Raw genomic sequence first — 13458 nt, forward strand, 5'->3', positions numbered from 1 at the left:
AGCCCTCACCAGACATCAGATCACACAGCAGCTTAATTTGGGGTTCAGCCTTCAGAACTGACTGTGAAAAAAACATTTTGTTGTTTACAAGCTACTGAGTTTATGGCATTTTGTTACAGTAACTTGAAAAGACCTTAAGACAATACATAATCATCTATATCTACAGCATATTTTCTACCAGATTTTAATGCCACTAACTTAAAAATGCAAACTAGCATTATGAAATGTTGGCCAATATTAGTTACTATTTATGGAATGAATGTTTAACTATATTTTAATGTTCAAGCAGTATTTAATAATCATCTTTGCCTATTATGTAATTCTGACAAGTAAATTAATATTACTCATTAGATCAGAGTTTAGATTACTGAGATATTTTACTCTTTGCTTATTTTTTGAATTCTGTACTATAAAATGTAAATAGAATTCTGACCACACTACTCCATTTTCTAACCTTTCTTACTTTCCATTCTCCTTTTGCTCTTATCTAGTAGTAAGCTTTTTAAATGAAATAACAAGCCCCAACCAGACATGTGATCATATAAGTTTACCAAATTAATATTTACATACTTCAAAAGGTTATTTTACCTTTTGCAAGGCTCTTGTATCGGTTGGAACCCCGAGAACGCACCAACAGACAACAGGAGGCGGTGTGGAGCTACAGGCTGTTTTAACGAGCGCCTGGGTGCAGATGGGCTGAGGCCTAAAATGGCGTCAGCGTCAAGTGAGGACGGGGCAGGGCTTTTATAGTCCTCTGTAAACAGGAAGTGTCCGAGTCTGAAGTGACTGCTACGTAGTACCTTGACAGCCTCCCTTTCGATCTTCAGCGGGTATGTGTCTCTCGGCCAGCTTTCTTCCTGTTTCGGCTATCTTCCTGGGCCAAGTGGCCTTGCGCCTTGGGGCTGCGCCTGAGGAGGGAGGAGATATCCATTCCCTTAAGCTTTCAGGCCCGGGGGGAGAATCTTTCACCTTTGAAATGCCTGAGGAAAAAACTATCTTTTTAAAATTTTATGGATTTAAACATTTTCTGCGTGATTTTGATTTGATTCCATACTGAAAATGTTTTCTACAGGAAACTGTAGAGCGTTTAGATCAAATGCTTTTTCCACCTAGGCAGATATTTGACTTTAAATATACATATATATATATATAGTATATTATACTTCTCTTTATCTTTCCATAACTCCACTCTGTAGTTTATTAACTGTGAAACGACATGGAAATGAGAGGTAGGCAATTATTTGTATCTTCTAGGAAAACACAATCAAGTTGGGGAGCCATGACCCTTAAATGTCATGACCGATACACATGAAAAAGAAAGGACACTTTAGGAAGTGTGTGCCATGGGGTGCGGGGGAAGCCTCAGTTGATCTCATTGGGAAGGATGGAAGCTTTTCTAGGTAGCTTTAAAGATCATGATCTGGAATTGGACAAGCTCTGAAGTTTCCTATTACAACTAACCATTATATACTTGTTATATATATGCTTATTATATACTTGTTTTCCTGTAATCAACTGGAGAGAGTATGTCCATTCCCATAGACTCACTCTTAAGTGCCATTATCATAAAGCTGCTTTGTGTTCAAAACACTTTTATTACTAGGAACAATATTTATAAGATGGGTTTGATTTTTAGTTATTATAACTTTCCTATTATAACTAACTCCCCAGCCTACATATCTTCTATTTCTTCCCAACGTTGCATATTCCAGCAATTGAAAATTATCACAGCTAAACTTTAATTTGAAAGAGTAGAAAGACAATAGTTACCCTCACTGCTTATCTGTAGGTAATGTGCCTACAGCAAGATAGAAAACTGTATCGAGTCTCAGAAGAAGGAGCAATGCAGCCTACAAATGATTCAGTAGTGACTAGGATTTGTTTTTATTACTGGCATTATTAAATAGAATGCATTTCAAACTGTGAGTCCTACCTCTTTCTAATTATTTTCTCCATACTTTTTCTTTCCTGCACTCTATCTTCCTTTTGATTTCCTAAATCTGCTTCTTCAATCTGGGAGGCAGCCTACACCAATGGTTAAATATTTGTTAGTAAATGTCATGGTGTGCTGAAGAGTAGCATTTTAAAGTTATAGTAATTTATTTATGAATACAAGGTTAGAAGAAAAGTCAATGTACCTCAAGATACTTGTTTCCCTGTAATCAATTGCAGAGAGTATGTCCGTTCTCATAGACTCACTCTTAAGTGCCATTATCATAAAGCTGATTTGTATTCAAAATACTTTTATTACTAGGAACGATATTTTAAAGATGGGTTTGATTTTTAGTACGAAGAACCTACATTTCATCTTTTAAAAAGGTATCTTCTAAAAATTTTCTAAATCTAGTTTCATTGTCCCAAAAGCATCTCACAAGATTTTAAATTTTTTTTATGATTAGATTGTTGCATCAACATGCTATCAGATCCTAAGCTATGTTTGCTAGTTCTTCTCCTCAGGTACATTAAATTAATTGAGCATATTGTGGCCTCTGCAGCATGATGTTTTGCTAGTAAATGATTCATGTTGCGTCCCAACCACAGTGAACAGCAAACTTTCACCAGAAACAGATGGAGGAATGATCTTGGCCATTTGTGGCAACCTCAGGTTCATCTAGGAAGAACTGAAATTCATTTAAAATTGACCTCAATATGCTGTTGGCCAGATTTGATTCACCTCAGGTGCATGGTTCTACTGAGAAAGTAATCAGCACCAGCAGATGGCCCTGTCTAGGCTCACTTTCCTAGGCAATTAAAAATCTGTTGCTAGGATATATAACTATCAAATATTTGATATCTTCATGTGGCAGCACTTCCCCTCAATTTATGTGTCATGAAATTTTTTTCAAGAAATTTCTAACAAAGATAAAAATCTGGGTTTTGGAATATGAGTGAAGCAAATGCAATCCCCTTCTCTTTGTGCTGAACTACTTTCCCGCAGTACATAATTTTCCCCTGGTTACTCAGATTTTATTCTCATTAAAAAAAAAAAAGCTAGCAAACTTTTCCCTGACTTTTCCATATCAAACTGTAGTTTTATGCTATGTTAAGTGATGATGTATTACTGTACTTTTATTTAAATATAATAGTGCTGCCAATCTGGTAGTGAGGGATATATTATGAGCTGTATTTTTAATTGACAGTCACTGATCCAACAGAGACTTTCTCTTATTCTCATGATCATGAACAGAATCTTATGAGACAGATGCCCAGACCAAGTGGCAAAGTTAAACAGGGTCCATTTATATAATAGAATTTATGAAGTCTAATTTGTGCCAAGTAGGTAACTTGAGTAGAGGGGGTAATGTGTCAAATGAGCAATTAACTATTTTATGAGCAATTTTTTTCAATGGAAGTTTTTTTCTGTGCAAAGGCTATGAAACATAGAATTATTTCTAAATCAGACAGAGAATTTCGCTTTATATACTATTAAAAATTCTACAAATAAGAAGAAAAAATGTACAGGAATATGAATGACCATGTGAATGCAACTGAAATTATTTTATCACCTTCAGTAAACTATTCAAGTAGTTGTTTTAAAACAAAAAAAGATTCTTAAAACCCAATTTAGGTTAGAAAGCAGTTATTTTTGGAAATTGCCATACAAGTTCATTTTTTATTTAGCCACCATTTGTTGAGTACCTATCAGGGCCAGCTTTTGTCCAGGTGGTACCTTTGTGGAAGCTAGATTAAGGCGCAACTCCAGGAAGACACAGTTTGCAGCAGGGAACAGTGCCTGCAAACAGTGCACATGCTGGAATTCAACCATCATTCACCCTCTTGAAGAGATACTCTTTGCACTGAACAACTGGTACAATGTATGAGATGATCCCTGGCACCTACTGTATCTAGGCACTGGAAGGTTAATGGTGAGCAAACCGGTTATTGTCCAAGCCCTTTGAGGACATGCAGATATGTAAAAAGGCACACATTAAAGAAATAATCGTACAAATAGACACACAATGACAAAGATGTATTAGATGTTTTGAAAGAATATATACTCAGAGAATAATACTAGAAAAGTTTCATTCATGATGATCAAGGTAGTCTTCTCTGAGGATGTGATGCTTAAGCTGACATTTCAAACATGAGTAGGAGTCAAGTGTAGAGAGGAGAATCTTCTAAAACGTGGAAACAGCATGTTATGACCTTTAGGTTGAAAACTTTCCCATATTGAAGGAACTTAAAGGAAGTTTCAGTGCCTGGAGCATAATGAACAAGGCTGGAGTTTTGTTAAGTGAGGTCAAAATCACTCCAGATCATGTAGTATGTGTTAAGAACTTTAGATTTTAACCTAAAGTCAAAGGCCAGATGCTGAAGGGTGGTAGGGAGGAAGTAATATAATCATACATGCATTGAAATAAAATCTCCCTAGCTTTTGTGTGCAAAGTAGATTGGAGGAAGGAAAGACAACATGCAAGGAGACAGTGAAGAGATTTGCAGTAATACAGGTGAGAAATGATGGTGATTGGTCTAAGAAGCTGGCAGAAGTGATGGGTAGAGGTTAGAAATGAACTCCATTGACGTTTGTGATGGACTGGAGTTGTCACAGTAGATGCCACAATGTGAGTTATTAGCAGCTGGATGAGTAAAGATACCACTTAGGGAGAAATGATTTACTGGAGGAGGGGAAGGTTTGGATAACAGATGTTCTCTTCATGGAGATATTTGTGAGATGTGCTCAAAGATACATCAATAGGCAGTTGTGTGTGTGTGTGTGTGTGTGTATAAATATAAGTGTGTGTGCGTGTACGTGTGTGGCCTTTGGGAGAGGGCTGTTACTAGGTATATTAGAGTGAATGTTGTTAACTCCTGCATGAAATTTCAAGTTATAGATGTGGATGAATATACCTGTCATATAGTAGTAAGCCAAAAGAAAATCAAAAAAATTGCTGAAAAGTCATAATCTGAGAGGACTGAAAGAAAAAAAAAATAGCAGAGAGCGATAGCATAGAGCCCAGGAGCATAAACAGGCTTCAACACATCTGTTGCATTGAATGCAGCTGTGGAGTCACGTAAAAGTCCATTGGATTTGCCAATTGTGGGCCTTAGAAGATCTTAGAATAGTGAAGAAATGTGTATAATAGTTATTGAAGGAAACTAAGAGCACATGTTAACTGGTAAATGTAGGTAACTTTGACAGCCCATGTAGCAAGAAAAGTTTTGTTGCATTTGAAAAAACTAAGAGAATGGAAAAGAAAATGGGTGGCATTAGCAACTGCTTCAGCTAAGAGAAATGTGGTCCCGAAGAGGATTAGAAACACTAATACAAACTTCATATATATGTGTATATACCTATTATAGGGATATATAAATTTATATACTATAAATACATGTATAGTCATAAATAGGTATGCATATATATACATATATATAAAGAAACAGAGGGCACATAGGCTGGGGAGTGGTATTTTTAAAAGCTTTAGAGCTTGTTCAAAGTATTGGAGATTATATATATATATAGACACACACACACACACACACTCACACACATACACATGTATATATATAATGCCTTAATGCACGTTTGAACATTAAGGGGAAGGATCTAGTATTGAGAGGTATGTTTAAATGCAGGTGAAAGATGTAATAATCAATGGAGGGACATCCTTGAATCTTTGATAAAGGAAGATTTAGAGACAATATGGAAAGCCAGGCTTTTGTCACAAAGAGGGATGCTTCTGCTGTTTTTTTCTATTTTTAATTTTAGTTTGAAATTTTTCAAATTGAGGATAGATGAAAACATAGAGCAGTGGTCTCTTATGTAACCACCATAGATATTCACCAATTGGTTGCATTTTGCCACATTTGATTTATATAGATGTGCATGTATATGAATACCTTTATGTATATGTGTATATTTTTTCTTAATCCACTTGGAAATAAGTTACAGGAATCATGACCCTTCATCTCTGAAACTTCAGCATGGTTTTTCCAAAATTAGAATATATTTTGGAAAAATAATACAGAAGAAATGTAGGCTTTGTTTTAGTGGAGGAAAGAAAGAGAGGGCAATTATAAGCAGTGTGGTTGGTGGTGAATACTCATTGGCAGTACAGAGAAACCATTTTGCTGATGGAATGAAACAACATCATTCAATGAGAATAAGGGTAGGGAGATTAGATCCAAGATCTTAGAAGAGTCAAGAAAAGTATATGATAGGAAGGTTAGATCCAAGATCTTAGAAGAGTCAAGAAAAGTTTATAATAGGTATTAAGGGAAACTAAGAGCACATGTTAGCTGGTAAAAGTAGGTAACACTGACGGGTAATGTAGGATGCCCCATAGAAGCTGGTAATCATCAGTTTAAAGAATAGATAAATGTGATTGCTTAGCAAGTGAGTTGGAAGGATACCAGAATATGATCAGAGTGCTATGCTTGACTTTGTGTAGCACTTGTAACAACAAGTCAGTAAAGATTGAAGCAAAGATGTTCTAGAAAAAAGAAATAGTATGTAAATACCTGTGAATACAAGAAAACTTATGACTAATTCAAGGAGTTAAAATAATAGATAAGTGGTAAAAAGTGAAGTGGGAAAACAGGGCACAGCAGAACTTGATTAAGTTTGTTCATGGGCACTAGGGATAAGAGCATCAACGAAGTCGTACAATGTAACAAGAAGATATACCATAGTTGGGAGAAAATACGAACATATTTGTAATTCTACTTAATAATTTTAAAATAAAACTTTGTAGTAAAATGTATTATACTATGATCAGAGAGTGGTGTTAGAATTTGTGACGCTTTCCATGGTGACGATATCTAGCATGCCACTCTGGGTATGGAAGGAAGGGACACAGTGGGAGAGGATTGCTTGAGATAAGATGACAAAACTGAAGAGCCAAGTGGTTAGACTGATTGCTTAAAGGGAAATCAGTATTATCTATGAAATTAGCAGTAATGGGATGACAGTAGAACTATGGACCTTCATAGGATGCCAGAAACTTCTAGAGCATTAATGTAAGGAGGATATTACAGTATCATTGCTTCCTGGTACATCTCTGAAAAAACTATTAAATAAAGAATAAAAGAGGGGACATTTATTTATTTATTCACTCATTTATAAAATAAAGTAATGTCAGTAGTCTAAGGGGGTCACGAGGAAACCTCCAAACATGGTCATTCACTAGGAAAAAGAGAAAAATAGCTGCAGAGAGAGAGAAAAATGTCAAGTTTCAAACAAGATCACAAGGCAGAAAGATTAATTTAAAAAGATCTTGTGGCTATAGATAATTTTGCATTCTCATTTGAATATATTTTCTGGCTGTTTTTCTTTTCATTTAAGATGTTTAAAAGCAGTGGCTAACAAGTAATCAAGTACATCAGCTTTTCAGACTTCTGACATAATCCTGCAAAAGGAATTAGTAAATATTGAGATGTCAAGAATGAGTTTTTAAGCTATGCTGAGTAATTAAGCACGACCATGTTTAAATTCTGCTGGCTTTAGACAAAACTCTATATCCAGGAACAAATTAAAGATAATCAATGTTGAACACCCTATTTTGTGCAATACTGCGATAGGTGACCATGGAGAATAAAGTAGTCATGCCATTTAGAAGACATGTCTGGCAGCACAGAGCCAGATAAATCACTTCTAGTGAAAATGTCCTGGTGAAAGTTTTATGTACATTTCCCACCTTGCCCTGGTGAACTATCTGCACAGTCTGACTTTACTAACATTGTAGATTTCATATACATTTCAGGATTATTTATTTGGATCTATTCAAATGAATTTATAATTTTATATAATTATAAGAAATGTTTCTCAAAATTTCTTAACTTTTTAGAAATTACTCTGTCCTCTCTAGCCTTACGTGCAACAAAGTCAATTAACATTTACCAGATTTTTATATTCCAAATGCCTCATTTTTAGATATACATAGCAACTATGGTTTATTACTTTATCCTGTGATTCTTTCCATTATTTTTATGATATACTGTACAAACATAGATAACTCTGTAAATCAAAGTTTACCTTCATCCTACTGTGTAGATAGTAGGTAAATAAAAGTAATCTATGTTAGATAAGGTTCTAAAGAAACAAGCAAATGGTATTTAACAAAGCTTGAATTATAGTTCCTTTTCTCAGAAACGATTTCTTCAAAGTAACCTAAAGTTTCTTATTTCCCTACAAGTCTTCAACACTTTGCATATTAGTTGCTTGTATATTTCTAGGAAGTATACTCATGTATTTATTATGTATAGATCATAGAAAGGAAAGGTTTCTTTACGTTAAACTTTGAAAACCAATCAAGCAAAATCTTCCAGGTTAACAAGCATCTGTTGAGAGCCGTCTGTAGGTATAAATTCAGAAATGTAAGCCTCAGTGGAAATTGCTTATTTTAAAAAATTCCAAAGACGGTTCGTTAAAGGCAAACAACATACAGGCACACACACAAAAACAAACAGACACAGGTACACGTGTCTATTTAAAAAACATAGGGTATAAATTAGAAAATATAGGAGTAATTTTTTTCAGTTACAAAAATCACATATGTATGCCTGATCTACTCCTATTAATTATTAGACAGAATTTCACTCACTGAAATTGAGTACAGAATTTAACTTTATGCAGCATAAGGAACTTCAGGGAATGGAAGTTTACGAGAGGATCTAGTGATAGTGAAGGATCAACAGGGAGTTGATTATCTGGAGCATAAAACGAGATGATGAGCATATGGCCAATGAATAACTTTTGACATGGGACTGACTTACTCTTGAGAAGTATAAAAGTATTTTTACTCGTGTTCATTGCTTTTGAATTTCTGTTTCAAACAAAAAACAGACCACCTGGAGCTATGAGATACGATGAATGGTAAAAATAAAGTTAGTGGGATAATCCACTATTTAGATTTTCCCATCTCTAAAATTATTTGCTTATACATTTAATCAAAATATTTATAGGACTAAATCTCAGATATAGTCATACTTAAGATAAATAGAAATAACTGTAAATTTTCATTAGGATGTATTTTATGGATTTTTTAAAAAAAGTGTTCATAATCCAGAAAGTAAAAACCATCTGAAATTGAAAATTATGGTTTTTAATTAAAGATTTTAATATACTTTATTAGTCACCTTTTCAAGTTTACTACTTTTCAAGTTTACTATCAAAAGCTAGAACTCAATACAAATATGGAGCATTACCTTACCCTTATTACTATAGTAATAATAGATTTTTTCTCGTTTGATCCTCAGTCCCCTGCAAAATAGATGAACTAGGTATTTCTATTTTCAGTTAATGTCCCAACAATCAAATTTTGTTCAAGTACTTGGAGAAATGGCTAGGAATATTTATAGGTTTCCAAATGATTGAGTTTTCAGTCTTCTCATAATTACTGTGTAGTTGTTCTGTAAACCGTAGAGTGTTATGTAAATGTTTGCTATATTATTAGTTAGGCTCTTCCAGAATTCATCTTCCAGGAAAAGATGAAATACATATGCTCTAGTTTATATTGATAGGTCATCAAGGAACATGACTTATATTGAGCTTCATGTAGAGGATTCATTAATATTCAGGTGCTCGCCTTATCAACCTGTGCAGTCTAGCTTTTGCTGCCAAAGAGGATTCCAAAGAGGTTAAGGAAAATCTGGACTATATGTCTTCAGAGTTTTTCAAAATACAGTTCCAAACAACTTTAACATTTTAAGGCATAATGATTTGTGTTTCTAAGTTTTCTGTAACCTTTGATTATCTCTTCATTGGTTGTGCCATCTTTATTTTATGCTTAATTTGTATTGGATTTTACTGGCCACTGTATATTTTATATACTTTCTCTCAGTTAATTCCCCCAGCAACCAATTACGATATTATGAGATGATAGATAAATCTATCATCAAGGAATAGCTCTTACAACTTTATTAAAGTGGAAACTGAAACTCAGAGAAGTAGAAAGTTAATTGTCCGTTGCCACACAGTTAATAAGAAGTATACTAGAAGCAGAAACCACTATTTTATTTTAATGCCAACTCCTCTTCTTTTCCCACCACATCATAGCTGTTCTCAAAAGACTTATCAGTGTCTTTGGGAGAGAAACACATTCAATGACTTACTATGTAATTTTGTGATTGAGAGAATGACCCATATGGCAAGTTAAAAATGCAAATATATTTCCTTTACAAACATAATTTAAGTATAGAATGGTAGCACTGTTTTACTATTTTATGAGATGTATATTATGAATGGGAATTGGAATCCTGGTGCCTGAAAGTATATCAAGGGTATTAATTGTGATACTCATGTATAAAAGAAAAAAATTCAAATACCCATGGGCACACATACTTAAACATCATCTTCTAGTGATACTCATTTTTTGAATCTCTTATGAAAATAAATCATTGTCAAGAAAAATGGTGCCAACACAGATATATTCCACTAGTTTTCTTATTGCTAATGAGCACATGCTGCTTCATAGGAGTGATCAGTGTGTTACATGCAACTGCAGGTAGATCAGTGGGATGCAAGAATAACATAAAGCTTCAGAGAAAGAGAAATGAAAAAAATAGCATGTATACAAACAAGAATCCACTGCATTAAAAAAATAAATTCTGTTAAAAATTCACAAACTAGAATAAGATAAACAAAATTAAATAAACAGTCTCATGTCATCATAAAAGACCCAAAATACATTTTCCTTATAAATACAAATATTATGTGTTCATAATATGGCTTGAGCATGAAAATAGAGGATTATGGTAAAAGGTGAAAATTACCTTTAAAAATTATATATGACATTATTGGCCGGGCATGGAGGCTCACGCCTGTAATCCCAGCACTTTGGGAGGCTGAGGCGGGTGGATCACGAGGTGAGGAGTTTGAGACATGGTGAAACCCCGTCTCTACTAAAAAAATACAATATGTAGCCAGGCGTGGTGGCGCATGCCTGTAATCCCAGCTACTCTGGAGGCTGAGGCAGGAGAATCGCTTGAACCCAGGAGGCGGAGGTTGCAGTGAGCCGAGATCACATTGCTGCACTCCAGCCTGGGTGACAGAGCAAGACTCTGTCTCAAAAAAAAAAAATTATATATGATGTTATTAAATATATTCTCCCATCAATAAATAATATTCTCCTAGCAATTAAAGCTTGGTAAACAAACACATAAGAAGAATAAGCCAAATCATCTGATCTGAAATAAAGGTCATAGTAAATAATTTGTAATATCAATATACATCTATTTTGATATAATCAGATTCACCTTCCTACCAGTGTTTTTATTGTGTCCTACAAAGCAAGTATTGATGTTGATCTTCCTTAAAATCTGAGCTTTTACAAACCAATTGCTTGTTTATATCTTTCTTTGCCTCCAAGATGGTGCGTTATTTCAAACATGTTCACATTTGTTGAATTTGTACATAATCTACATTAATTTTTTACATTTGAATAGAAATAAGGTGAATTACCTCAATTTATGCAATTCATGCCTCTATCATGGTTTGTTAGATGTTTGATTGTAGTACACTGGGTCTCTGTATTTACTTCCCCATGTTAGAGAAGGGGACAAGCCATTCTGAACAGAGCATTGGAGTAGGAATCAGAACTCCTGGGTTCCAGACATGGCTCTACCAATAGTTTGTGTCCCAGGGAAAGATATTCTATCTCGTTGTACCTCATTTTTCTTGTCTCTAAAGTTAATCTTCAAAGGATTACATAAGTTGTTCTCAATTCTGGCTGTATAATTACCTGACAAACTTTTAAAACCTCCTGGTACATAGTCCCCATTTCAAATATATTAAATCAGAATTTGGGGGAGTAGTGCAATGATATTTGTAAAGATCTTCTTAGTTGATTCTATATGCAGAATTCATTAAGAAAGACTATTTTTAGGTACGGGGACCTGTTAGCTGTTGGTTGTCTTGAATGAGGTTTAACCAGGCCCACAAGACTTCTGAGTACCAAAGGCATGTATAATAATTTAGAAGATGGTATGCATATGGGCAAAAATGTTGTGTCATGTATAGCACACTCCAACCAAAAGAAGTCTTGTTAAAACAAAATTCAGCGAAAGTTGTTGCTTACCCGCTTAGAGCAAAGAAGTAATTGTAATGAGTCATTATAAAATCTATGATAAAATCCATGTAAATATGAAGAATTTAGTTTGGTAATAAAATTATTATCAAATGTAGAAATAACTATATATGACCATATGTGGCCTGTAAATGGAGCAAAAATTATATTTATTTTTAGTAAGGTTTTCAAGTTGCTGTCATGACATAAAATATGAAATAAGAAACATTTCTGAGGCCAAATCCAATGATTTTGTTTTATTGGTGCTTTTTAAGTAAATACCTCCTTATACTTTCTGAAATATATTTTTTTCACATTTGGTGAGAACTCTGTTAGCAACAGTCTGGAAAGTGTCTGCCATATACAAGCCAACCCTAATTAGTTTTAAGCCTTTGAGTCTTATTTTTAATTTGGTGAAATCCACGAAAAGTTTCCAGGTACCATTTGAAGATGTATTAAAAAGACTAACAGCTCCAAATATCAAGATGGTCTTGCTGAAGTTTTTTGTTTGTTTTGTTTTGTTTTTTTGAGAAGGAGTCTTGCTCTGTTGCCAGGCTGGAGTGCAGTGGCACAATCTCTGCTCACTGTAATCTCCATCTCCCAAGTTCAAGAGATTCTCCTGCCTCAGCCTAAATTTTAAAAATTTATTTAACTGTTTCCTTTATACATAGATTGGCATATAGACACTTGAGACTATCCACGTGCAGATGATGATGATGATGGTGCTGGTGGTGGTAACAATGGTGATGCTAGTGTTGGTAATGTTGATCAAGATGGTGATGGTGATGATGGTGATGGTGATATGGTAATGATGGTGGAGGTGGTGGTGGTGGTGGTAACAATGGTGATGCTGGTGATGGTGATGTTGATGAAGCTGGTGATGGTGATGATGGTAATGGTGATGGTGACATAATGATGATGGTGATGATGGTAATGATGATGGTGACGGTCAAGAAGATGAGGATGCCTCTTATCTTTTACCTTGTCAATTACAGGCCAAAACATAAAGAGACATATCAGCTGCATCAATAGTAAACCTAGTTATGCCTACAAATATTTTCGATGTCATGTAACTTTTGTGATGTTTTTAAACGTGTAAAACTGCACTTTTGTACTAAGGATATGATAGTATATGATACCCCAAAACATCATGAAGTGATGAAATCTCTTAAAATATTCTTTGAGGATAACAATTTAGCAAACAGAATGGCATGTATAAACTTCAGAAATCAGTGAAAATGTTCCTCTCTTAAGTTAGTTTATGTTTGGGAATTGCATCAGTGTTTTCTTGGTATGTTATTCCTAGCCCCAGCTTGAACCTAATACTTGGAGGATAAGTAAATGGGAAGAAGTAGTTGACTTGTCGTGTAGGACTGAAGAAGTAAACAATGAGATTGGATTCTAAAGACCCAAGTAGCTGGGATTTGCCCTAAGAGAGAACATTCTCCCAGTCTGA

The 13458-nt window shown here is 34.6% G+C and overlaps 1 protein-coding gene across 4 annotated transcripts in view; it reads left to right on the plus strand.

Moving 5' to 3' along the window:
• GALNTL6 (polypeptide N-acetylgalactosaminyltransferase like 6) overlaps positions 1 to 13458 on the plus strand; it is a 1233774-nt gene that overhangs the window by 337502 nt on the left and 882814 nt on the right. The window contains exon 1 of one of the 4 annotated variants that reach the window (XM_016952512.4): positions 694 to 830. The exons of the other annotated variants lie outside the window; for them this stretch is intronic. The gene's annotated coding sequence lies outside the window, so the exon portion shown is untranslated. Of the gene's footprint in view, positions 1 to 693; positions 831 to 13458 lie in introns of those variants that run through there. 4 annotated transcript variants of the gene reach the window in all.

This window comes from Pan troglodytes, chromosome 3, assembly GCF_028858775.2.
Source record: "Pan troglodytes isolate AG18354 chromosome 3, NHGRI_mPanTro3-v2.0_pri, whole genome shotgun sequence".
Classification (NCBI taxonomy): Eukaryota; Metazoa; Chordata; class Mammalia; order Primates; family Hominidae; genus Pan; species Pan troglodytes.